The 27,031-nt window shown below is 42.2% G+C and overlaps 1 long non-coding RNA gene across 1 annotated transcript; it reads right to left on the bottom strand.

Annotated features, from left to right (window-relative positions):
• Nucleotides 1-191: 191 nt before the first annotated feature.
• LOC122693363 lies at nt 192-23,182 on the bottom strand. Its single transcript, XR_006340890.1, has 3 exons — nt 22,960-23,182; nt 14,776-14,780; nt 192-203 (listed from the first exon to the last, which is right to left on the bottom strand). It is a non-coding gene; the product is annotated as an uncharacterized LOC122693363 (long non-coding RNA).
• Nucleotides 23,183-27,031: the final 3,849 nt, after the last annotated feature.

Genomic DNA, 27,031 nt, shown 5'->3' with positions numbered 1-27,031 from the left:
CCTCTGCCTCAGATTCCTTCCCTGTCTGAGGGGGATGATGGCTCCTATCCTGCACAGAGGTTGGCAGGATGACAGAAAACCACATAAAATCTAAGAAATTAAATAACGACAATTTCTTGAATTACCAACCACCTATATACAAACTAGTTAGCAATCTGTGCAAATTGTGCCAGAAATAGTCCCTTATGGGGTCTGTAATCTAGCTGGACCAGGATTGATACATACCCAGAAAATCAGTTCAGTCGCTCGGTCATGTCTGACTCTTTGTGACCCCATGGAATGCAGCACGCCAGGCTTCCCTGTTCATTACCAACCCCCAGAGCTTGCTGAAACCCATGTCCATCGAGTCAGTGATGCCATCCAACCATCTCATCCTCTGTTGTCCCCTTCTCCTTATGCCCTCAATCTTTCCCAGCATCAGAGTCTTTTCCAATGAGTCAGTTCTTCCCATCAGGTGACCACAGTATTGGAGTATCAGCTTCAGCATCAGTCCTTCCAATGAATATTCAGGACTGATTTCCTTTAGGAATGACTGACTTGATCTCCTTGCTGTCCAAGGGACTCTCTAGAGTCTTCCCCAACACAACAGTTAAAAAGCATCAATTCTTCAGTGTTCAGGTTTCTCTATGGTCCAACTCTCACATCCATACATGACTACTGGAAAAAGCATAGCTTTGTCTATATGACCTTTGTAGGCAAAGTAATGTCTCTGCTTTTTAATATTCTGGATGGGCATACCTTTTTCTTCCAAGAAGCAAGCATCTTTTAATTTCATGGCTGCAGTCACCATCTCCAGTGATTTTGGAGCCCAAGAAAATAAAGTCTGTCACTGTTTCCCCATCTATTTGCTATGAAGTGATGGGACCAGATGCCATGATCTTAGTTTTCTGAATGTTGAGTTTTAAGCCAGCTTTTTCACTCTCCTCTTTCACTTTCATCAAGAGACTCTTTAGTTCCTCTTCGCTTTCTGTCATAAGAGTGGTGTCATCTGCATATCTGAGGTTATTGGTATTTTTCCTGGCAATCTTGATTTCAGCTTGTGCTTCATCTAGCCTGGCATTTTGCATGATGTACTCTGCATAGAAGTTAAATAAGCAGGGTGATAGTATACAGGCTTGATGTCCTCCTTTCCCAATTTGGAACCAGTCTGTTTTTCCACATCCGGTTCTAACTGTTGCTTCCTGACCTGCATACAGATTTCTCATGAGGCAGGTAAAGTGGTCTGGTATTCCCATCTCTTGAAGAATTTTACACAGTTTGTTGTGATCCACACAGTCAAAGGCTCTGGCATAGTCAGTAAAGCAAAAGTAGATATTTTTCTGGAACTCTTTTGCTTTTTCTATGATCCAGTGGATGTTGCTAATCTGATCTCTGGTTCCTCTGTCTTTTCTAAATCCAACTTGAACATCTGGAATTTCTTGGTTCATGTTCAGTTGAAGCCTAGCTTGGAGAATTTTGAGCATTACTTTGCTAGTGTGAGAGATGAGTGCAATAGTGTGGTAGTTTGAGCATTCTTTGGCATTGCCTTTCTTTGGGATTGGAAGGAAAACTGACCTTTTCCAGTCCTGTGGCCACTGCTGAGTTTTCCAAATTTGCTGGCATATTGAGTGCAGCACTTTAACAGCATTATCTTTTAGGATTTGAAATAGCTCAACTGGAATTCCATCACCTCCACTAGCTTTGTTTGTAGTGATGCTTCCTAAGGCTCACTTGACTTCACATTCCAGGATGTCTGGCTCTAGGTGAGTGATCACACCATCATGGTTATCTGGGTCATGGAGATCTTTTTTGTATAGTTCTGTGTATTCTTGCCACCTCTTCTTAATATCTTCTGCTTCTGTTATGTCCATACCATTTCTTTTCTTTCATTTATTGTGTCCATCTTTGCATGAAATGTTCCCTTGGTATCTCTAATTTTCTTGAAGAGATCTCTAGTCCTTCACTTTCTATTGTTTTCCTCTGTTTCTTTGCACTGATCACTGAGGAAGGCTTTCTTATCTCTCCTTGCAGTTCTTTGGAACTCTGCATTCAGATGGGTATACACAGAAAATGCATGCAAACAATTCCCACAAACACACCCCCACACCCCATGTATTTTTAAAGAACAATTCTTTAGATACAAACAGACTTACAGAATGGTAGAGTTAGAAAATAGTCCAGCGATTATCCAGTACAGTAGTTCCAGACTCTTGTTTAAATCACAGAGACTGTTTGTTTAAAGGAAGCTTTATGGAAATTCAGTGCTTAAAACACTCCGCTGGTGTGATTGAAGAGGACAGTGGAGTTGAAATCTCCCCTGTCCCTGCCTTTATTCCATCCCATCTGCCCACCCAGTAAATGTCCATCACACCTTCCCAGCCTGGCCCTAAGGAAGCTTCATAGAACCCTGGAGTATCAACTAAAACTTCCCACATCCACTCAACTGCTTCATATCATCATCAATGAAAGTGGGTGGAAAAACACGCACACAATGTCCAGAGCCAGTATTTGTGGGGGAGGGTAGGAGCAGAGAGCTGGGAATGTGGGCCTGAGTTCCAGCCCCCAGCTGGCTGCTAACCAGCTGTCTGTGAGCCTGTCACCTTACCTCTCTGGATCCCTGCTTCGTCCTCTATACATGGAGGGAATGCACTGAATACCCTTTATGAAAAGTTGTTTTCAAGTCCCCAGTACTGTAGCACTAAGATTTCCTAGAAAAGTTCTCAAAAAATATGAGCTTCCTTCCCACCATTACAGCTACTGCACATGATCAGGCCCAAAAATCACACTCTGAGGTTTCTGAAAGTCACACAAGAAGCAACAGCTTTAGCAGATGCTTCTGAAAGAATCAGACAATGTTGTCCACACCTGCTGGACATACCACCATTGGGTGACAGCCACGGGCACAGAAACACTTAGAAGGATGAGGAAAGGTGTGAGCCTTTGGAAAGGATATATCTCTGCTGAACTTGTGAGAAGGGCTCTCCACTTCCCAGTAGACCTCTACCTCTCTGTTGCATTCTTTTTCATAAAGTTCTAAAGAGAAAAAAAGAAGTTACTGCATCTGAAAGCTTCTGTGATTTAAATTACACAAGAAGTTTTGATATGATGACTTTATAGGGAATGATAAACCACTAACTTGGGCACAAAATAATAGAAAAAGTCAGACATTTATTACCACTGAAAGCTTGTTGCCCAGGGACAATGTCTAATAGATATAAAAACACACTAAAAGTAAAACAATCCAGGGGCCTCTCTGGTTGTCCTTCAGTTAAGACAACACCTTCCAATGTGGGGAGTGCAGGTTCAATCCCTGGTCAAGAAGCCAGGATCCCACATGCCTCATGGCCAAAAAACCAAAACATAAAACCGAAATAATATTATAACACATTCAATAAAGACTTAAGAAAACAGTCTAACAAAATTTTCATTATATACCAAAACAATTTCCTTATGATGAGTAAAGCAAAATTAGGCATCCAAAAAATTTTTTGGTTTAAAAATCAGGGTAACCACCAGATGTCACTAGAGTACCACCAGTTACTCTGTTGTGCCCTGACTCCCCTCTTAAGACTTGACATATTACAGGCATCCTGGGACTGAGCCACCCAGTCTGGTGTGTGTAGTGGGGAAATGAAATTTCCATAGAGGTTAGTGTCCTTCCTAAACAGCTAGAAACTCCACTATGCTAACCCTAAATTTCTTGCCTCTTTCCCATGTTACTTTTGTCATAGCTATAGGGGCCAAATCTCTTTAATATCTACTGTGATATTGCATGCAAATAGCATCAGCTTTTGGAGGGAGATAGCAAAGAAATGCTATGAAGTGTGCAACCTTTGCCTTCAAGCTGTGTGGGAAGCTTCTAGCTAACCATTTGGAGAAGGATCCATGCCAAGGCTTCTGTAGGAACCAAGAGAGTCCCTTGAGGAGATGCTGACTGTGGAAATGTGCTAATTTAGCTTTTGAAAAAGAAAGCTGTTAGAAGCAGATCATGGGGTGAAGCTTGCCAGCCCATTGGTATAAGAGGCTGAAGATGCCCTTGACAGGAAGGGAAGTTGTCGACATCTGTTGAAACTGGAAACTACACTGTGTTTAGAGAAATAAATGTTAGTATTATTGAAAGAATTTATAGTAGGTCAAATGAAAAGTCATTTGCTCCTTGGAAGAAAAGCTATAACCAACCTAGACAGCATATTAAAAAGCAGAGACATTACTTTGCCAACAAAGGTCCACATAATCAAAGCTATGGTTTTTCCAGTAGTCATGTATGGATGTAAGAGTTGGACTATAAAGAAAGCTGAGCACCAAAGAATTGTTGCTTTTGAACTGTGGTAGTGGAGAAGACTCTTGAGAGTCCATTGGACTGCAAGGAGATTCAACCAGTCCATCCTAAAGGAAATAAGTCCTGAATATTGAAAGGACCGATGCTGAAGCTGAAACTCCAATACTTTGGCCACCTGATGCAAAGAGCTAACTCATTTGAAAAGACCCTGATGCTGGGGAAGATTGAAGGCAGGAGGAGAAGGGGGCGACAGAGGATGAGATGGTTGGATGGCATCACCAACTCAACGGACATGAGTTTGAGTAAACTCCAGGAGTTAGCAATGGACAGGAAGGCCTGGCGTGCTGCGGTCCATGGGGTTGCAAAAAGTCAGACATGACTGAACTGAACTGAAAGTGATAGGAAAAGTTCAAATGCAGAATACATGGCTATCACAGTGACACTGACAGATCACCAAGAGAAATATATTCCAAACTGAAAAGCCAAGTGTTGTTTGGCCAAAGAGTTTGTTTGGATGTTTCCTTACCATCCTATAGGAAAACTCAAACAAAATTTTTGGCCAACCCATTATAACCTATTCCTAATTGTTTGATCAGGGCCAAGAATGTAGAGGGTCCCAGCAAGTTTATAATTTTTTTCTAAACTTCTTAGTGGAAAGAAGGAGGTGGGGCTTTCTGTAACAGAGGGTGTGGAGTTTCAGATGTGGTGTGCTGTGCTTAGCTGCTCCGTCATGTCTGACTCCTTGCAGCCCCGTGGACTACAGCCTGCCAGGCTCTTCCGTCCAGGGGATTGATTCTCCAGGCAAGAATGCTGGCGTGGGTTGCATTTCCTTCTCCAGGGGGTTTTCCTGACCCAGGGACTGAACTCGTGTCCTGCATTGTCAGGCAGATTCTCTACTGCTGAGCCACCTGGAGCCCTCTTTTGTCCTACTTAAGTTACCTGGATGGGGATTATAGCTCTCACCACCAGCAAAGCCTAAAGCCAAGCATAAGACCTATGAAAGCAGGATTCTCATCTGCTTTTTTCACCATTGTGTCATCAAAGCCACAGGGGCAGTGCACCATAGTGGTGCTGCATGACCAGCTGTTTTTCGTATGCTGTGTGATCTCAGCTTGGAAATCAATAGGCTGCATCTGCCTGTCCTGTTTTTACAGCCAACTAGACATTATGAGTATAAGGCCTTTGGTGTTCTGGAGGATTTCCCACCAGATCTACCTGCAGATCTGTATATGAACTTGAACTACAGGAGAATGGGGTGGATTTGTTAAAGGTGAGAAACACTTGCAACTTTTTAAAATCAGTTACTGAGTAGAATCTATTGTCATTTACTGTAGCCAGTAGAAAACAACAGGTTTGATTTCCACAGTGTTATATTTCATTTTAAATTTTGGCTTAAACGTCTGGAGTGCTGTGCTGAATTATGCCTTCGCAACTTCTAGGGCTTGCTCTTTGTATACCTGTATTTACTCGCTGATTTGCTCTGAAGGCTACTTTGCCCTTACTATAAGTTCATTCTTATCCCATGTACTGGGGTGGGCATGGAAGTCTTCTTGGAGGAAGTAGTCCCCAAGCTTTGTTTTAGAAATTGAATCAAAGTTTTAGAGACAACAATGATACATATATGTGGGGAGGTAAGAGGATGAGGGGCTAGTGGTATAAGGACATTCTAGACCCAGGGAACAGATGACTAAAGTGAGGAAGGCATTAAATAACATGAAATATTTTTTTAAAAAAAATTGTGAGTAGCTGAGTGCTGTTGGGTTGTTGGGTAACAGAATCTGGAACCAGAATCTGGGAGGAGGGTCCAGAGCTTCTAGAAAATCTAGAGATCTCAGAAAATATAGAAAAATGGCCCTAGAGAATCCAGAGTTCTAAGATTTCCCCTAGAAATTATGGAGAGTTATAAGAGGCATTAGATAGGGGATCTTCCTGCTACTTATAGCAGGGAGTGGTCTCTGCCATCCCAGTCACAGTGGGATAGATACACAGCTAGCCCAGAGACACAGAAATTCTGACAGACCCTTGCTGTGCTCAGGAATCTTAGTTGCAAGAAATAAAAGCTTACAAACGTCGGTGTAAGAAAAGGAAAAAAGAGTTTATTGGCACATGGCATTGAAAATCCATGGGTGTCTGGCTTCCAGGTCAGCTACATCCAATACTTCATTTCTCCAACTCAACTCTGTTTCCTTATGTGTTAACCAGATTTTCAGGCAGATTCTTGTGTCATTGCAGAGATGCCACCAGAAGATGCAGGCTTACATTCTAACCATGTATGTTACCCCAGAGGAATAGAATATTTCTATTTATGGCAGCCAGAGTCTCAGGATTGGCTCTCAAAACCTCAGCATGGATTATGTACTTACTTACTTACAGGGGACATTTGTCATAGTTTTGGGTTTCAGATAGTCTTACTAGTTAGGGTTAATTGTGATGCTCACTTATTGAAGGGAAAAGCCAGACATTCCCTGTCCATGTCCCTACCAGCTGTGGTTCAGTCATGTGCTGTAGCCATTTGCAGAGCCTCTGATGTGTGATGCTTGGCATCAGAAGTCCACAATACAGAGTATGGTCCAAAGGCAGCAGTAGTTTGGCTTCTCTGGAATAATCCTGAAGTTCTGAACCTAACTTTGGTCCTCCTAGATCTTCTGTGAGCTACCCGAAAGCCTTTAATAAGCCAATTTTTCTGCTAAACTTGCTAGAGTGGTGGTAAGCCAAGCCTCTTTTCACAGGTGCCTTCCCTGAACTGATCACTGTGACCATGTCTGGCTCATTTTCCCAGTCCTGAGATTAATGCCAAGTCAGTCCTGCTTAAACCCACAAAGTGGAGAAGGAGGAGAAGGGTGATGCCCTGAAGGAGAATGAGAATGTAAATTCATTATCTCCTGTAATCTCAACAAAGACCTGTCATATTGACCAGGACTTGGGATAGCCAGAAAGAGGGTGACGTTAACCCCTCCTTCCCAAATGTCTGTTAATTTAGCTCTAGTCTCTTCACACATTTACTCTAAGCCATTGTTCCAAATCACAAGTTAATGATCCCAATAAAGACAGCACAGAATATTAGAGTTATAACGGATCTTAGACGCTTATATAAAATATGTCATTGCCTAGCCAAGAGTAAGGCAATGACATTCTTGGTGGCAAAGCCTGATGGGAAACTGTTCCTTCTAGTTTCCAAGCCAGGGTTCCTCCCTTAAACCAGCCAGGATGGCCTTCCCACTGCGATGACCCCCTGAGTCCTCCAGCCTATGTGTTTGTCCAATAGACCTCTGACAGCCAGAAGAGGTGTTTTTTAGGTGCTGCTTCTGGGGTCTTGAGACAAGGACCAAAGAAAAGGCAGGAATGGAGTGAGGATGGGGTAAGAATATGATTACCTTAGGTGAATTAGGCTGTGTTTTCTTTTCTCATATTATTCCAGAGTCATTTCGAAACTCCTGTGGCCAGGAATACAGCATAGTAGTTACAGCAGGAGGTTAGAGTCACAGCCCAGATATGTTCTAAACTCTTCCACCTGCTTGCCTTGCTTTCCTCAGCTGCAAAGTGGGTCTGAAAAGAGTTTCTACATAGAGGAATGATTGTGAAGGTTAAGTTAGGTAGTCTGTCTAAAGCTCTTTGGTGCCTAGTACAAGTAATTAGTATGTATTATGTATCATTTTCACTAACAATGTAGGTATAAAAATGATCTCCTTTTGTCAGATTAAAGAACTGGGGATTCAGAACTGTAACATAATGAGGAGAACTAGCATCTTTGGAGCACATGCTCTAAGCTTGTAACTGTGCTGGGAGGTAAATACTCACAATAATGAAGTAAGTATCTCATTACCTCCACTGTTTCAGGGAAGAAGCAGAGGGGATATGGAGGCATGTTGAAGCAATTTGCTATTGTCTTCATTAATTTTTGAGATGCTCTGTTGTTTTACCTAATTTGTCTAAAAATCAGTCTGAATATTTATTACCGTAGTGGTTCAAGTGCATTAAAAAACTGGATTTTTTCAACTGCATTCATAGGGTTAACATATATTTACAGAAACAATACTGCCTCTAACACACTTATTTGTCCTAAGCAGAATAAATTCTGTAAAAGCTAATGCATTTACTTATGAGAAATGTTAAAATCTCATAATGTTGGCATTTGACATTTGCAGTCAGTCCACAGGATAAATTCCTACAATGGAGTAATCCCAACTCTCCCACCTCCAGCCCACAGCCTGACCTGGAGAAAGGCGCCATTCATTCTTTTCAGTTTATCTGCATTTACATCATTTACTACGTGTGATTTATGAATTACATCTCTCTAATCCTGTAATGCAACTCGAGTGTGCACTGAATTCTATTTGCCTCTCATAGAAAAGTTCATTTTCATTCCGCAGAGGCCAGGAAGCTTCCCCAATCTACCACTGTGGAAGCTGTCCACCGGCAGCCCTTTGTGACAAGTTACAGACTCAGATGGTATGAAAAGTGATCATTTTTCACCAACAAGAATCACTCCCAATAGCAGGTGTCAAAGCTGCAGCTGCCACTGGGAAGTGTGTTCCATGACTGTTTGAAGAAAGGTGACTAAATCTGATTCAATATTTAAGGTTTTTCCAAAAACACATGACAGGTTTAACCTTAAAGACTATAGAGAACTAGTAGCTAATGTTTATTGAGTGCCTACTTAATACCAGGCACTGGGCTGAGTGCTTCACAGGGGTCATCCCACTTAACCTACACAATGAGCTAATATGACGAATGGGCCATCAATAAACTCAGTTTGGGGAAATTAGGTAGAGGGATAAGTGAAATTCCACACGTCTGTCTCCAGGTATAAATAAGCCTGTCTTTCATCGGATCCTTGCATGAGGGCCACAGGAGGTAGCTACTAATAAACCTAAAATTTGATTTTGGGGGAGCCTGCGTAAACATTGAGAGGAAAGATGACTTCGTAGGAGGGATTTGGACATTTTGGATCTTTGGATATAACATTATACCAATAATACCTGGGTAAACCAGGGGCTGAACTGATGGAAGATGATAGTTCTTAGTCTTCCAATCGGCCTTCAATATAAAAGCCACCTCTTAAAGGCAGAAGGAGAATTCTAGCAGGCTCTCCAGTCGGAGTACTTTCTTGTTCCACAGGCTAACCACTCCCTGACATGATTGTGGGAGTCTATATTATGCAAATGAACATATATTTTGTAAGAAAGGGAGAATTCCTGTGAATACTAAAGTTTGGATTTTAGCCTGGGACTTTTAACGTGTTTTTAAGACACAAGAAAATCTTAGAGATATACATAGCTACCTTATCTTTCCATTTAGTTTAGGAAATGCAGCTTTCATAGCTGCCTTTGGATTTCCTGAGTATACCTTAGTGAGGAGAAAACTCCAGAATATTTGTTCATGTACTCATTCAGCAGTCCTTCAGGATCTATTGTGTGCGTGTGTTTTGCTAAGCCTCGGTGATGCCTGATGAACAGAACAAAGTTCATGCCTTCCATAAACTTTAAGACGACATAATAGGCACTTTTTATATTCTATGTAGATACTCTGACTTTTTGACCTATACCACATTTTTCCTCCTTAAAACCTTCTTTTAGCATTTTTTTCTGGAGCACGTCAGCTGCTGATGAATTCCCTCAGTTTCTATTTGTCTGAAAAAGTTTTTATTTCTTTTTCAATTTTGAAGGACTGTTTCATTGGATATAGAATTTTAGGTCAGTGGTTTGTTCTTTCAAAACATTATATATTTCATTCCACCCTCTTTTTTGCAGGGTGGCTTCTGATGAGATGTCTCAGTTCAGTCGCTCAGTCGAGTCCGACTCTTTGCGACCCCATGGACTGCAGCATGCCAGGCTTCCCTGTTCATCACCAACTCCCGGAGCTTGCTCAAACCATGTCCATCGAGTCAGTGATGCCATCCAGTCATCTCATCCTCTGTCGTCCCCTTCTCCTCCCACCTTCAGTCTTTCCCAGCATCAGGGTATTTTCCAATGAGTCAGCTCTTTGCATCAAGTGGCCAAAGTATTGGAACTTCAGTTTCAGCATCAGTACTTTCAAAATTTGATTTCCTTTGAGGTAGATTGGTTTGATCTCCTTGCTTAAGGAGACTCTCAAGAGTTTTCTCCAGTCACACAGTTCAAAAGCATCAATTCTTCTGCACTCAGCTTTCTTTACAGTCCACCTCTCACAGGCATATATGCCTGCTGGTAATAAATGAATACACAGAAGAACTGTACAAAAAAGATCTTAATGACCTGGATAATCATGATGGTGTTGTCACTCACCCAGAGCAAGACAAAGTTAACTGGGCTTTAGGAAGCATGGCTGTCAATAAAGCTACTGGTGGTGATGGAATTCCAGTGGAGCTATTTATCCTTAAAGGTTGATGCTATCAAAGTGCTGCACTCAATATGTCAGCATATTTGGAAAACCCACCAGTGGCCAAAGGACTGGAAAAGGTCAATCCTCATCCCAATTCCCAAGAAGGGCAGTACTAAAGAATGTTCACACCACCAGAAAACTAATCTCCCATGCTAATAAGGTTATGCTCAAAATCCTGCACGCGAGGCGTAAGCATTATGTGAACCGTGAACTTACAGATGTCCAAGTTGGGTTTAGAAAAGGCAGAAGAACCAGAGATCAAATTGCCAACATTCTCTGGAACATAGAGAAAGCAAGGGAATTCTGGAAGAACATTTACCTCTGTTTCACTGACTACACTAAAGCCTTGGACTGTGTGGATCATAACAAACTGAGGAAAACTCTTAAAGAGAAGGGAATTCCAGACCATATTACCTGTCTCCTGAGAAACCTGTACTCTAGTCAAGAAGCAACATTTAGAACCCTATATGGAACAACTGACTAGTTCAGGATTGAGAAAGGAGTACTACAAGGCTGTTTATTGTCACCTTGTTTATTTAACTTATAAGCAGAGCACATCATGAGAAATGCCGGGCTGGATGAGTCACAAGCTAGAATCAAGATTACCAGCAGAAATATCAACAACCTCAGATATGCGGATGATACCACTCTAAGAAAGAGAAGAGGAACTAAAAAACCTCTTGATGAGGGTGAAGGGGAGAGTGAAAAAAAACAGCTTAAAGCTAAATATTAAATAAACTAAGATCATGGCAAAGAGAGGGGAGAAGAAATATCATATAAATACCATAAAATTTATTCATTTCAAGTGTACAATTCAATGATTTTTAGTAAATTTTTGGGTCATGCATCCTTCTACAGGCTTCCTAGGTGGCTCAGTGGTAAAGAATCTGTCTGCCAATGCACAAGACACAGGAGATGGGGTTTGATCTCTGGATTGGGAATGTCCCCTGGATTAGGAAATGGCAACCCACTCCATTATTCTTGCCTTAAAAATTCCATGGATAGAGGAGCTTAGGGGTTATAGCCCATGGGGTCACAAAGAGTCAGACATGACTGACTGACTGACTGATGATCCTTCCCCAAGCCTAATTTTAGAACATTTGTGACATCCCCAAAGAAACAGGTCCTGCAGGTGAGTCTTGTGCACCAGCATCTCAGGCACGCACAAAAGGAGGGGGGATGGAATAACAAATATCTATTTGAAAAAAGAGTTCTTCCAAAGGACCTTCCAAACTCCATGCCAGCTCAATTCAATTTGTAGCTATAGGGTAGGTCTTGGTGATGTCCTTAGAGACTCCCAGTCAATTCTAATGTGCTTGAGCTTTGATGAACACTCTCTGGTCCATTTCTCTTCCAGATATTTGTGGGATACAACCTCTCATCACGTCTATCTCCACTCCAGTGTTATCTCTGGAAAGGGGGCTCTCCAGATACCCTTTGTCTGAAGTACATCACATCATCCCTGGATACCCCCTCTGCCATGCCCCCTCCTTTATACCGTTATACTTTTCTTGAGAGCTTCCTGGTGGCTCAGATGGTAAAGAATCTGCCTGCAATGTTGGAGGCCTGGGTTCCATCCCTGGGTGAGAAAGATCTCCTGGAGAAGGGAATGGCAACCCACTCCAGTACTCTTGCCTGGAGAATCCCATGGAGGAGCCTGGCGGGCTACAGTCCATGGGGTCACAAAGAGTTGGACACGACTGAGTGACTAACACTTTCACTTTCTTTGTAGCATTTTTCAGCTGCCATTTCACTATAGTCTATGAGTTTATTCTCGTCAATGGATGTGGTTCATTGTTCAAGAAGCTCATTCACTGAATCAGGAGCTCAATCTTCCTGCTCCCTGCTTATGCCCACTGCCTGCCAAGGCACTACCACATGGGAGGCATGCAGTGAATATCTCCTGAATAAGTGACTAATATGGAATGGAGCAGAGATTTTATCCAAGAATATCTGCCTCTAAAAGCAATGGTCTTCCCACCATATCATGTTGGATAGCACATAGCAGCTTTGCTCTAGCTTTGCTTAGCTTCTGGAAAGAGAATGTACTTCTGAATTGAAGCAAGCTGTATATTTGGTATTGAGTTTATCAAAGTAGACTGGTGCATGTCTAGTTACTAATTATGAGGTATTGTGTGGCTCATTTAATAACTCTGGGTCTTATTGCCATCCATAAAATAGGAAAATAAACACATCTCTGCCTATCATATTGATTTGTTGAGAAGAATAAATGAAAACTTCTATGTAATAGCATTTTATATATTAAAACATTACCTAAAGATAAGTTATTATCATTACAACATGGGGAGAAAGAAAGACAAAGTGAGAAAAAGAAAAAAAAAAAACTGGAAAAGATGAAAAGGTGATAGTATAGGGCAGAGGGTATGGAAGAGACTTTCTAAATCTAAAATTATATTGTTTAACAGAAAAATAGAAAATGAAATGGTATCAAAATGTTGTATGTAAAACATAGTCATTGTCCAAAAACAAGATTCAGAATTACTTGTGTCTACTAAGAAGAAGCCATAATCTTTTTCATTTTAAAATATAATTTGTTACATTGCAAGCTCTTTCAAATGACTGTACATTTCTTTCAGTCTTTTCACAATATGGGATAACAGCTTTGTTACAGCATCATTTAGATCATGATCACAGCTCACTATGGCTTCTTAGCCAGGCATAGACAGCTACACATAGTCCAGACTCACAGCAGGTTATTCCCCGGGGAACAGCCAGCCTGCTTCAGCTGGATAAACGTCTCTATAAAGTCTGAGAAGGGGAACTGTCTGACTCTTCCTATTCTATAAATTCCAGATGGGACACCCTTGATTAAGCAACTAATATAATTTGTATCAAACTGCAATGGACTACCATTATTGTGATCAGGACATCCATCCATCAAATATGCTCCTGACTCAGCAAAACTTTGGCAAAAATGTTGATGTGGAGGGTTCCTTTTGCATGGGCATCCCCTGTAACCTTACTGATGTGAAACTGAGCAATTCAAGAAGACTTATCAGCTTACTTGTCTCAGTTTCCCCTATGGATCTTATATTAATAAGAGATCAGGAGAGACAGGGAGAATCAAGGGCCTCATTCTAGCAGAGTGGAAATCTTAGCTGGTTATTAAGAAACAAGATTAATGAAGTGCCTATGGATGGGATTTAAGTAAAGGTCTTAATGGAGCACTATCAAAAGTTGGGTGGATCAATAAGACTGCCCTTTGCACCCCAGACTGGTCCCTCAATATTGAAGAGTCCCAAACAGATCCACTGTATGTACCCCAGTTGAAGGAATTTAAAATTCTAGAAGGAAAAGATTGCAATGAGAAACCTGGCCTAGAATCACTAAGTCAAGTATTTTAGTCAAGGTGAAGATTGACAGAGGGGCAGGTTGTTCTGGTCTGATCTGACCTCCAGTCAAGGACCTGGGGACCCAAGACCATATGCATATATGTAAAATGGTAAACCAACTCCAGGCAGGGAAGTGGGTGGAGGAGGAAGAAGGGGTGTACAATGCAAAAACATGCATGATGGATGAAACCACATGGGCCCGTAAGACAAAGAGGAGGTCAAAGGGCTTTGAAGGAGGCAAGTACAAGTCTAGGCAGAGTGTGGGACAAGCTGAATGCACCTTTGATGCGGAGTGGTATTCTGAAGACAAGATTTATTAAATGGTCATTCGAGGGAATTCTCTTCCAGGAGGAAAGAAAAGGATGGGAGTTAACCTGGACAGAAAATGAGTCTGTAGCAAAATGGGTCAGGCAGCAAATAATACTCAATATGCTAGAATCCAGTAAGGGTTCTAGCAAAGAGCTTGTACTCGAGACAACAGGGCCTCTTGACATTTAATGCAGATGAAGATCACTGTAGCCATGGGGCAGTGACCCTCCATTTAGCTGTGAAGGCTCAAGGGCACACATATGGGAATCGTATGACCTCCAAATTATGAAATTCTCTGCAAAGACTTGTGGCTTACATCAATGTTCCATGACTGCCCTCCTGCCCAGAGCAGGCAGAAATAAGATATATCTTATATTATGGTTGGTAGGGACAGGAACTATTCTAAATACACTCATATCCTCCCTACAGGAGGGAGGAGGGCCCTGTTATACAACAGTACACAATGGAAACAATACACAAAATAAAGCCAGTCACTCTTTCTCAGGTCAGGCAATGTATGCTACAGTATGAAAGGCACAAAAGCAAATGAATGCAAACCTGTAGGGGGACATGGGGTGTGTAATGAATATAACTGGTGTTGACTGGAGGAGAGGAGGGATGTGGATGAGTCATAGGCAGTAAAATTGACCACAGATTAGTGGGCATAGCCCACTTACCAGCACTTGCCCTCTTTAAAAAAGTCAATGCAGGAGTATATTTTTGGCACATGTCTGGACCTAGACAAATGAGTTCCAGTCCCTGTTTGAGTCTTTGGCAATCAATATAATCTTTCTACATACCCATTTCCAAAGTGATAAATAGGTAATAAGCACAGTACCTTACATACACATACATAGGACCTTACAATATAGGGTTGACATGAAGATTGAGTAAGTCAACATCTGCAAAGCATTTAGTGCCCAGAGCTTAAGAAAGCATGCAATTTGTTAGTTATTACTGTAGGTATTATTATTATTATTAACTCTGCAATCAACAGGGATACTGGAAGGGGCTTGATAAGATTACAATCTTTCTTGCTTGACTGGGCTGTAAATGCGTAGGATGGAAGGGATCAGAAAGATGGAAGACCAAGAAGCTAGTTAAGAGGCCACAGCAATTCTAGGTGAGAGGTGTCACCCAAAGTGGCAAAGGAAAAGGGAAAAAAGGGAGGCAAACAGACAAGACATCAGACACATCTGAGCAGTGAAATGACACATTGGTAAATACCTGGGTGTGGCTGGTATGGAAAATGAATGGTGGGAAGACAAAGGAAGGTGTCTGAAAACATGTTCATTTTTGGAGCAAGGCAACTGCTGAAATGACCTCAGAAATTAATTCTAATCTGAGCTTCCTGCTCATCCTGTTGTACCCAGTAACTCTGGGACACACAGACATTCAGAGCTCCTCCCCACTCTAACAGTTTAATACTCTGGTCTTTGCCAGGAAACCTTCACTTCACTTACTTTGCCTAAAGGTGATTTTTAACCTACTTACCATGCAGCAGCTAGCACACAGAGCATCCGATGACAGGCCATCATTCCACCTGGCCGGTTACCTGGCTCCCAAGGCCTGCAGGCATGCTCCCAACTTCATTCCTCCTATCCTTTTAGTTAATCTTTCCCGCAGAAGCTTCAGACTAAAGTTATTAAGTGTAATTTACAAGGAAGGGGGCAGCTCCCAAATGTAGCAAGTTAGTAAAATGACTAGAGATGACAGTAGGTTTCCTCTCAGCAGCACTTCTCACCCCACAAGTCACCCTGCACATTCACTCTCTATCTGAATAGTCCAGTCTCTTTGCTACTTATATGTAATCCTAAAATACTCCTCGCAGCACAAACAGCACTGTTGTCCAACAGGAGTGGGGCTCCACATTCTTTGTGGGCAAGTGCAGAGGGCTAAGAATTAGCCTATCCAGGTTTTAACTCTTATTAACCTTCTCAAACAAACTACTTTCCCAGGCCTCAGACCTGAAACTAAATTCTGATGACCTCCGCACTCTCTGAGACCTGTAGGGGGCAAGGTTGGCTGGAGGCACCTCAGTCCTGCTCTTCTGGGCTCCAGAAGACCCGCGGGGTTTGGACTTCTGGCTACAGCCTGACAATCTCCATACCCAGAGCCCCGACCCTCTCACCCCACCACCCCACTCTTCCCACTGCCCCTCCACATGACTTTAGCCCACCAAAAGCTACCTGGTTTAGCTGCAGCGCATGCTCTTCACCAAGAACTCCCAGCTGGCCCTGCCTACCCTGGGCTGCTGGAGCTCCAGGCAGACATTCCAGAACTGCTCCTCAGAGAAGCAGTAAGCAGCATAAGCCATTGTTCCATTGCCGCAGCAATTCTGCCTGCATGGGAGGCCCAGGAAAGGCTAGGTGTGTGTGTTGTGGGTGAGAGCAAGAGGGTGGCCCTGTGTGATTGGCAGGGACCCAAAAAGAGTTGGGTAGAAGGTGGGACTTAGGGGAGAAAGTGGAGAAGCAATGGCATCCCACTCCAGTACTCTTGCCTGGAAAATCCCATGGACAGAGGAGCCTGGTGGGCTGCAGTCCATGGGGTCGCTAAGAGTAGGACACGACTGAGCAACTTCACTTTCACTTTTCACTTTCATGCATTGGAGAAGAAAATGGCAACCCACTCTAGTGTTCTTGCCTGGAGAATCCCAGGGAAGGGAGAGCCTGGTGGGCTGCCGTCTATGGGATTGCACAGAGTCAGACACGACTGCAGCGACTTCACAGGGGAGAAAGTTAATATGGAGCAGAGATAGTGAGGAGTGGGTCTGGAGAAGTGGACATGGCTGAGCCAGAGAATAGGGAGGAATCCAGGAAAAGAAGTAAAACTAGAGAGGCACAGGACTTGATCTGGGGAAAGACAGAGGGCTGAGAAAATGGGAAGGCTTCTAGATGCGAAGGAAATGGAAGACACTACTGGGTCAACATGGCTTTCCTCAGGGTCAGGGGCACTGAATACCACACTACTGGGAGCCTCGGGGAGGGCTGGCATAAGTCCTTTTGAAGGGGGTCACCTCAGGCCAAACTATAGAGAGGGAACACAGCCCCTCCCACCACCAGAAAATTGGATTAAAGATTTATCCACCCATCAGAGCAAGACCCTGATGCACTCACAGCCAGTTCCTCCCATCAGGAAGCTTCCACAAGCCTCTTATCTTTATCCATCAGAGGGCAGACAGAATGAAAACCACAATCACAGAAAATTAATCAAACTGATTGCATGGACCACAGCCTTGTCTAACTCAATAAAAATATGAGCCATGCCATGTAGGGCCACCTAAGATGGACAGGTTATGGTGGAGAGTTCTGACAAAATGTGGTCCACTGGAGAAGGGAATGGCAAACCACTTCAGTATTCTTGCCTTGAGAACCCCATGAACAGTATGAAAAGGCAAAAAAGATATGACACTGAAAGATGAACTTCCCAGATCAGCAGGTATCCAAAATGCTAATGGAGAAGAGTAGAGAAATAGCTACACAAAGAATGAAGAGGCTGAACTAAAGCAAAAACAATGCCCAGTTGTGGCTGTGACTGGTGATGGAAGTAAAGTCCAATGCTGTAAAGAACAATATTGCATAGGAACCTGGGGATGTTAGGTCCATGAATCAAGGTAAATTGGAAGTGGTCAAACAGGAAATGGCAAGAGTGAATGTCGACATTCTAGGAATCAGTGAACTAAAATGGACTGGAAAGGACACATTTAATTCAGATGACCATTACATCTACTACTGTGGGCAAAAATCCCTTAGAAGAAATGGAGTAGCCATCATAGTCAATAAAAGAGTCTGAAATGCAACACTTGGGTACAATCTCAAAAATGACAGAATGATCTCTGTTCATTTCCAAGGCAAACCATTCAATATTGCAGTAATCCAAGCCTATGCCCCAACCAGTAATGCTGAAGAAGCTGAAGTTGAATGATTCTGTGAAGACCTACAAGACCGTCTAGAACTAATACCAGAAAAGGATGTCCTTTTCATCATAGGGACTGGAATGAAAAAATAGGAAGTCAAGAGACATCTGGAGTAACAGGCAAGTTTGGTCTTGGAGTACAAAATGAAGCAGGGCAAAGGCTAATAGAGTTTGCCAAGAGAATTCAAGGTCATAGCAAACACCCTCTTCCAACAACGCAAGAGAAGACTCTATACATGGACATCACAAAATCATCAATACTGAAATCAGATTGATTACATTCTTTTCAGCCAAAGATGAAGAAGCTCTATAGAGTCAGCAAGAACAAGACGGGGAGCTGACTATGGCTCAAATCATGAACTTCTTATTGCCAAATTCAGAATTAAATTGAAGAAAGTAGGGAAAACCACTGGACCATTCAGGTATGACCTAAATCAAATCCCTTATGATTATACATGGAAGTGACAAAAAGATTCAAGAATTAGATCTGATAGACAGAGTGCCTGAAGAACTCTGGACAGAGGTTCATAAAATGTTATGTACAGAAGATGGTGATCAAAACCATCCCCAAGAAAAAGAAATGCAAAAAGGCAAAACGGTTGTCTGAGGAGGCCTTACAAATAGCTTAGGAAAGAAGAGAAGACAAAGGCAAAGGAAAAAAGGAAAGTTATATCCATCTGAATGCAGAGTTCCAAAGAATAGCAAAGAGAGATAAGAAAGCTTTCTTCAGTGATCAATGTAAAGAAATAGAGGAAAACAATAGAATGGGAAAGACTAAGATCTCTTCCAGAAAGCTAGAGATACCAAGGGAACATTTCATGCAGAGATGGGCACAATAAAGGACTGAAATGGTATCAACCTAACAGAAGAAGAAGACGTTAAGAAGAGGTGGCAAGAATATACAGAAGAACTATACAAAAAAGATCTTAATGACCCAGATAACCATGATGGTGTGATCATTCACCTAGAGCTAGACATCCTGGAGTGAAGTCAAGTAAGCCTTAGGAAGCATCATTACCAACAAAGCTAGTGGAGGTGATGGAATTCTGATTGAGCTATTTCAGATCCTAAAAGATGATGCTGTTAAAGTGCTGCACTCAATATGCCAGCAAATTTTGAAAATTTTGCAGGGTCCTCAGGAGTGAAAAAGGTCAGTTTTCTTCTAATCCTGAAGAAAGGCAATGCCAAAGAATATTCAAACTACCACAAAATTGCACTCATCTCACATGCTAGCAAAGTAGTGCTCAAAATTTTCCAAGCCAGGCTTTGACAGTACGTGAACCAAGAACTTCCAGATGTTCAAGATGGATTATAAAAGGCAGAGGAATCAGAGATCAAATTGCCAACATCTGTTGGATCACAGAAAAAGCAAGAGTTCCAGGAAAATATCTACTTCTGTGTCACTGACTATGCTAAAACCTTTGACTGTGTGGATCACAAAATTGTGGAAAATTCTTAAAGAGGTGGGTATACCAGGTCACCTTACCTGTCTCATGAGAAATCTGTATGCAGGTCAAGAAGTAATAGTTAGAACTGGACATGGAACAATGGACTGGTTCCAAATTGAGAAAGGAGTATGTCAAGGCTGTATATTGTCACCCTGCTTATTTAACTTATATGCAGAGTGAAATGCCAGGCTGGGTGAAGCACAAACAGGAATCAAGATTGCCAGGAGAAACAGCAGTAACCTCAGATATACAATGCCACCACCCTTATGGCTGAAAGCAAAGAGGAATTAAAGAACCTCTTGATGAAAGTGAAAGAGGAGACTGAAAAAGCTGGCTTAAAACTCAACATTCAAAAACTAACATCATGGCATCTGGTCCCATCACTTCGTGGCAAACAGATGGGGAAACAATGGAAACAGTGACAGACTTTATTTTCTTGGGCTCCAAAATCATTACAGATGGTGAATGTAGCCATGAAATTAAAAGATTCTTGCTCCTTGGAAGAAAAGCTGTGACAAACATAAACAGCATATTAAAAAGTGGAGACATTACTTTGCCAGCAAAGGTCCATATATATAAAGCTATGGTTTTTCCAGTAGCCATGTATGAATGTGAAAGTTGGACCATAAAGAAAGCTGAGCACCCAAGAACTGATGATTTTGAACTGTGGTGGTGGAGAAGACTCTTGAGAGTCACTTTGACTGCAAGGAGATCCAACCAGTCCGTCCTAAAGGAAATCAGTCCTGAAGATTCATTGGAAAGACTGATGCTGAAGCTGAAGCTCCAATACTTTGGCCACCTGATGTGAAAAGCTGACTCATTTGAAAAGACCCTGATGCTGGGAATGATTGAAGACAGGAGAAGAAGGAGATGACAGAGGATGAGATGGTTGGATGGCTTCACCGACTTGGTGGACATGAGTCTGAGCAAGTTCTGGGAGTTGGTGATAGACAGGGATGCCTGGGATGTTGCAGTCCACGGTTTCACAAAGAGTCGGAGACAACTGAGTAACTTAACTGAAATACAGTCTGACTTGGAGAATCATGGATATTTTAAAAGAAGGAAATGTTCACTCTTTTTCCTCTAAGGAACAGGTGTCTCACTGTGCTTTAAATCATATTAGGAGATGTATACCCTGTTTGGACATGGATGAAAAGATAAATATCTAGTACCATCTGTATGTAACACTGAGTCATACACTTGGACACATTGCTCATTTTATTAAGCAAGAAAAAAGGACACTTTAAAATACCTATGCAGTTGATGGGAATATAGGCAACTTTCCCAAGGTAAGAGTCATCTAGTTATCTAAACAAGCTTCTTCTGAACTGTACTTTCCCTTTCTGCTCCAGATTTCTTCTTCCTCTCCCAAATTCATTTGTATAATCAAAGTCAAATTTTTTCAAGGAATCACTAGAGAAGGGATGAAAGAAAACTATGGAAACATTAAAAGGGGCTGGTGATGACTGAAATCCATGCCATGCTTTGGGAACACCAAGGAATCTGGAAATGTGAATTTCAAGATGTTACAAGAGGGTATTTAATAGGGCCTCAAACTAGTTCCAAAGAAATTCTAGGATACCTCTGCTTCCTATGTGGGCTTCCCAGGTGATGCTAGTGGTAAAGAGTCCACCTACCAATGCAGGTAGATGTAAGAGATGAGTTTGTAATCCTTGGTTCAGAAGATCCCCTGGAGGAGGGCACAGCAACCCACTCCAGTATTCTTGTCTGGAGAATCCCATGGACTGAGAGCCTGCCAGGCTGCAGTCCATAGGGTCAAACAGAGTTGGACATGACTGAAGCAACTTAGCGCCTGCTTCCTACAGTATTGTTAGGTGAGCTGGGGATGGAGGAGTTAGCTTGAAACATGTGCATCAAGGTGGGAGACAAGGGGTAGCTCCAGAGGTGCTAGATGTCAGGTCATGCCCAGTCTTCCTGGGGCTGCACCTGTCTCCATCTTCATTTTGGAGAAGGCTGTACCAACAACTTTCCTCCAGTCAGTGGAGCTAGATTTAGACTGGTAGACACCGAGAAACTAGCAGGCCAGATGTACACACTCTCCAAGGTCTTGGTCAAAACAAAAATGTCAATGTCAGTAACTGGGTCACTACAGCTAGAGCCTGGACTGGTGAACTAGGGCCATAAACTGATTTTACAGAGGATGGGGCCTCAAGGCTGCAGCTCTAGCCTGGACTGGGTGAATGTAGGGGAAGAGAGTAAGTGAAGTGATCTGCAGCCAAGTCTTACCCATCCCTCCTAGTAACCAATCCAACTAGAAGATCTCAGATCTAGTTAGTGGCAAGTAGTGTAGAGTCCCTCAGTCATCTGGGCTCAGAGTCTCAGGTCTAGGATAATATAATATACCAACCTGAAATAGCAGTCACACTGCATTGTTCATCTCCATCTAGAGCAGGTGAGAGAGCTGAGCCTCTAGCCGGGAGCATCAGCAGAAGCAGCTGTGACCAGCTGGGGCTCAGAAGCAGTGAAGCAAGGCTGGGGCTAATGCAGCACTGGAAAGGCCGTACCTGTGAAATGTCCTGTAAGAGGGTACTTACAGGAGCTCTGTTGATAACTATCTGAACTGAAATCCACTAAACATGGCATTGTCTACACAAAGAATTCATTTATGACACTGACATGCAGATATGGGAAGAAGTAGAGACTGGGTGTCATATTTTTAGTTTGAAGCAAAAACACAAGCTGTTGGTCACTGCTTTTGTAAGATTCTATTTTACATTTTTGCTTTCAAATGTGGCTTTCTTAATGAATAAAAACTGCCTGCCAAAAACCACTACAATATTGTAAAGTAATTAGCCTCCAACTAATAAAAATAAATGGAAAAAACAAAAAAACAAAAAAAAAAACTGCCTGCCGATGAGAAGACAAGGAGAAGGGAAAACATAACTGCCGGGGTCCAGCCCCAGCAGGATCCAGGGGAACCCTCAGGATGAACGGCGTCGGTGAGAGAGAGACACGTAGGACCGGCCTTGATAGGACCAAGTCTGCTAGGGAGAGAGAGAGAGAGAAAGAAAGAGACCAGACCAGGAAGGTGCGGCAGAGTCTGGCAGTTGCTTTATTTTTCACTGTAGCCTTTATACCCTAAGTCGGTACATTTCTAAGGGGCAGATAAGCATACAGACTTAGTTTAACATTATATCAGCTTGTCCTTCATGAAACGAGGTATTCTCTGTGTATTTTTGTTTATGAGAGTCTTTTCCCATAGATTTTTTGTACATTATCTCCTGGCCTTGAGGTTAGCAGAAAACAGAAAAGTGGCAGTCTCATGGTACAGCAAGTTGCAACATAATAGAAATACAATCCTGTTAACATAAAAGTCAGTCTTTTTGCAGAAATTCTCAGCTAAATTTATCTAAAAAGTTTAACACACAAAGACTCTGCGGCTCCGGTGGGGCAGCCCCTGTTTAGTGCTCTTGGTTAAAATTAACAATTATCTTATTTTTTTTACACTAGGGCTAAACCCTTATTTTACTATATCTTTAACTATATTAACAATAGTTTCCACTGCACAACCTCAGCACATTAACATCAATCAAATGTTGATCTAATAACCACTTTTAAAACAATAGTTTTTGTATTTTCTAATAGGGCTTTCTCACCCCCCAAAGGGCCCTGTGCCTATTAGGGCCTTTTTAATGGTTAATCTCTATGTATAATATCTTTTGGCTTTCAGGCCTGTTGACAATTTATGGCTTGCACCTGGTGCAACTTTAAGCAACTTCAGTAGCCGACCCTGTCTTATTTGTGGTTAATCTATTTTCTTTCTATTAGATGTCATCTCCAAGGGAACTAGATAGGATTACATTGTCACAGAACAGAAATGCAAAGAATTGCAAAAACAGCAGATATGGCACAAAACAGGCTCTTAGTCCAAAAGTTAATTACCTGCAAAAAGTCACCAGCTAATCTCTATCTAAACTATTTTCTATTAGGCTTATATGTGGCTATAATATTTGTGGGGCTTTTCTCACCCTGCGGAGGGACCTATGCTTAATAGTTTCTTTTGTTAGCGTACTGTGCTTAGGATGTTTAGAACAATCATGAGCATTTTGTGCAATGAGAGCACATGTTTATCAAACAAGCCAGAATGCCAGCAAAAGGGTTAATTGAAGCATTTCCTTCATCCCTGGCCCCTTCATAGGGTACCAGCGTCCAGGAGATTTATTAATTAGGGTTTTAAGTTGGTCCTCATTCAGTGAAAGAGGAGCAGGAGAGCTCTCGGCAGGCAACACAAGAATCTGTAGCAGGGCAAATAAGAACAACAGCAGAAAAGGGGGGAGGATACAGGGTGGGGTAGAGGCTGAGGCCAACCTAGAGGGTCCCTTATCCTAGACGGCCTTGCCTGTCAGGTTCTTTCCTCGTGACCTCGTCATGGATGGGGTCCCGGACGGCCTTGCCTGCCCGTTATTTTCTTCATGACCTCGTCATGGGCGGGACCCCCCCATAACGGCTCCTGGCACATAACCTTTGAGAAAGCTTTAGCTCCAAGAGTTAGCACTTCCTGATCTCCGTGTTTTAGTCATTTGGGAAAAAAGAAAATTAAGCAATGCATCTAGTTGCTTCTCCTCATAAAATTTAACTTTGGGCAAATGATGTTATGTTAGTGGTAAAGACAACATATTCCATCTGAGGTAAGAGTGGAGGTCAATGTTAAAATATTTCAGTAAAAGAATAAATATTAATATTTGTAGCACTGGGGTAAAAAATCAAACAGGGGATTAGAACTGCCTATAGGAGAAATGAAATAAATTCTACCCATCTTTGACCAATTCAGCAACTGACTTTAAAAAATTTTTGGACTTCTATGGTGGTATGGTGGATAAGAATCTGCCTGTCAATGCACGGGACACACATTTGATCCTTGGTTCAGAAAAATCCCACATGCTGCAGAGAAACCAGGCCCATGAACCACAGCTACAGAGCCTGCTCTCTAGAGCCCACGAGCTGCAACTAGTGAGCCCACATCTGCAACTACTAAAGCCCACATTCCTGAAGCCTCTGCATCACAACTGGACAAGCCACTGCAATGAGGAGCTCATGCACTGCAACAAAGAGCAGCCTCTGCTTGCCACAACTGGAGAAAGCCAGTGTGCAGCAGTGAAGACCCAGTGCAGCCAAAAATAAAATAATTTAAAAAAAATTAATAGTTCAATATTATATCTCCCAAATGACAATGTTTTTTTTAAATTCATTGAAATGTGGGCTCCAGGAGGGCAAATAATTTTGTTTGTTTCACTCAGTGCTGTCTTTCTAAGGCATAGAAGATAGTAAACACTCAGTAAATACTGTGAATGAATGGGAGAAACCACTCTGAAAGCCTTGTATCTGCCTATAGACAGTCTTGAATCTAAAGTGTTTCAAGAAGGGCTTAGATGCTCCAATGATGTCATCTTTGCTCTCCCCTTACTTCCGCTCAACCTGTCAGGGAGGGTTTGGGTTTGCTGACATCTAGAAGATGGCTCTCTGATCCTAAGAATCTCATTTAGTCCTGCTCTGATTCTAAAGAATCTAATGGAAAAATCAAAGGATGAGATGGGGCCACAAAAAAATTCCTGGGAATACTTCAGCATCCACAGAATAAGGGGTTGGAAAGAGCCATTGTAAGACAATTTCCTTTTCAGCCTCTGCTCTTGATCACAAAGAATGGAATGGAAGGATACATTGCTTTCCTTTAGGACATAAATTCTAACACTTCAGTTGACTTTAACTCTTTCTCAAAAACCCAGTTATTACGACAGTATTCTTAGTTAATACCCCAGCAAAATTCCCACTGGCAGAGGGTGCCATTGAGCCATCTCCCACAGAAGGGTGGTTATGCCCGTGGCTTCCTTTAGACCTGAATCATGTAACGTGTTTGGTCACCGTTGTCTAAGAAGGAAGGGGCGAGGTCCAGGCACTGATTTTGCCAAGCTCAGTCAAACATCCTAAAAGGTTTTCCGACATTGGGAATTTGACAAGATCCCAAGTATATTTGGCCTGGGTCTCCCTTTTCCTCTTAACTGCTGAGCCCAAACAGAACATGTAATCCAACTGCTTCAGAATCATCTTCCTACAACTCCTCCAACTTTCCTTGGTGAGAGCTATTTGATGCTTTTGTCTTACTGGACTTAACACCTTCCTGCTCACATTTTATTTCTCGGAACTAAGAAGCAGAAAAAGCCAAAAGTAACAAGAATCAGTTACAAACACAAGACATAATCTGCAAGAATGGAGGGTCAAGAGTCTCGCTTCCAGAATTACAGCTGTGATACCTCTGAGGGGTGGAGTTGAAGGCATCTGTAGAACAAATGTCCTTGGAAGACCAGAGACAACAGCTAGCTGAGGACAGAGTGCTCTCCACCCTATTTCCACCAGCAACTGGGACCCAACACCTCACCACAGTTCCCTGGTGAGAAAGTTGAAAGCAGAGGCTTCACTAACTCCTGCTGTTTTGTTCTTGCTCATATTGTAAACATGACTTGGAGCACAAGAAGGCTCACAAGATCCACCTAAGACCTCTTAATAAGATCCTGATCCTCAAGATGAGACAAAAATGTGTCAAAGACCCACTTCCTATTATGGTAGTTATTGATTTTGTGACCATGGGAAAGTTCCTTAATATCTCTGAACTTAGGGTTTTCATTGTAAATAAATATGATTAAAAAAAAAAAAAACCTTCCTGGCATATTTATTGTGAGATTAATGCTTCCCTGGAGGCCCAGACAGTAAAGAATCTGCCTGCAATGCAGGAGACAAGTGTTTGATCCCTGGAGAAGGGAATGGTAGCCCATTCCAGTATTCTGGCCTGGAGAAATCCATGGACAGAGGAGCCTTGTGGCTACCGTCCATGGGTTGTAAAGAACTCGATACAACTGAGTGACACTTTCACTTAAAGATAAGATTATAGAGCTTAACACTGAGCCTGGCATTAGGAAAGTACTCAGTGATGGCTACATGACTGTTACTGTTATTTTTATGACAACTTTATTGAGATATAATTCACATCCCATGCAATTTATGTACCTCAAATTTCTTTTGATATAGTCCGAGTTCTTCCTGGCCCAGGGATTGAACCTGGGTCTCCTGTATTGAAAGCAGATTCTTTACCATCTGAGCCACCAGGAAAACTTCTGTAATCATTACCACAGTCATTTTAGGGCCTTTTATCACTCCAAAAAGAAACTACATGCCCATTACCACTCATTCACGATTATCTCTCAATCCTAGGTGACCACTAGCGAACTCTTACTCTCTGTGGACTTGTCGCTATGGACAGTTGGAAAATCAATAGATTTTAACTGAGAAGGTTTATTTCTGACCCTCAATTCTGATCCAATGATATATGATTAACCTTGTGCCAATATCTCACTGTTCTGATTAATGTTGATATG

The sequence above is a fragment of the Cervus elaphus genome, chromosome 5, assembly GCF_910594005.1.
Source record: "Cervus elaphus chromosome 5, mCerEla1.1, whole genome shotgun sequence".
NCBI classification, from domain to species: Eukaryota; Metazoa; Chordata; class Mammalia; order Artiodactyla; family Cervidae; genus Cervus; species Cervus elaphus.
The sequence above is the reverse complement of the archived record's forward strand: the minus strand, read 5'-3'. Positions and strand labels throughout refer to the sequence as shown.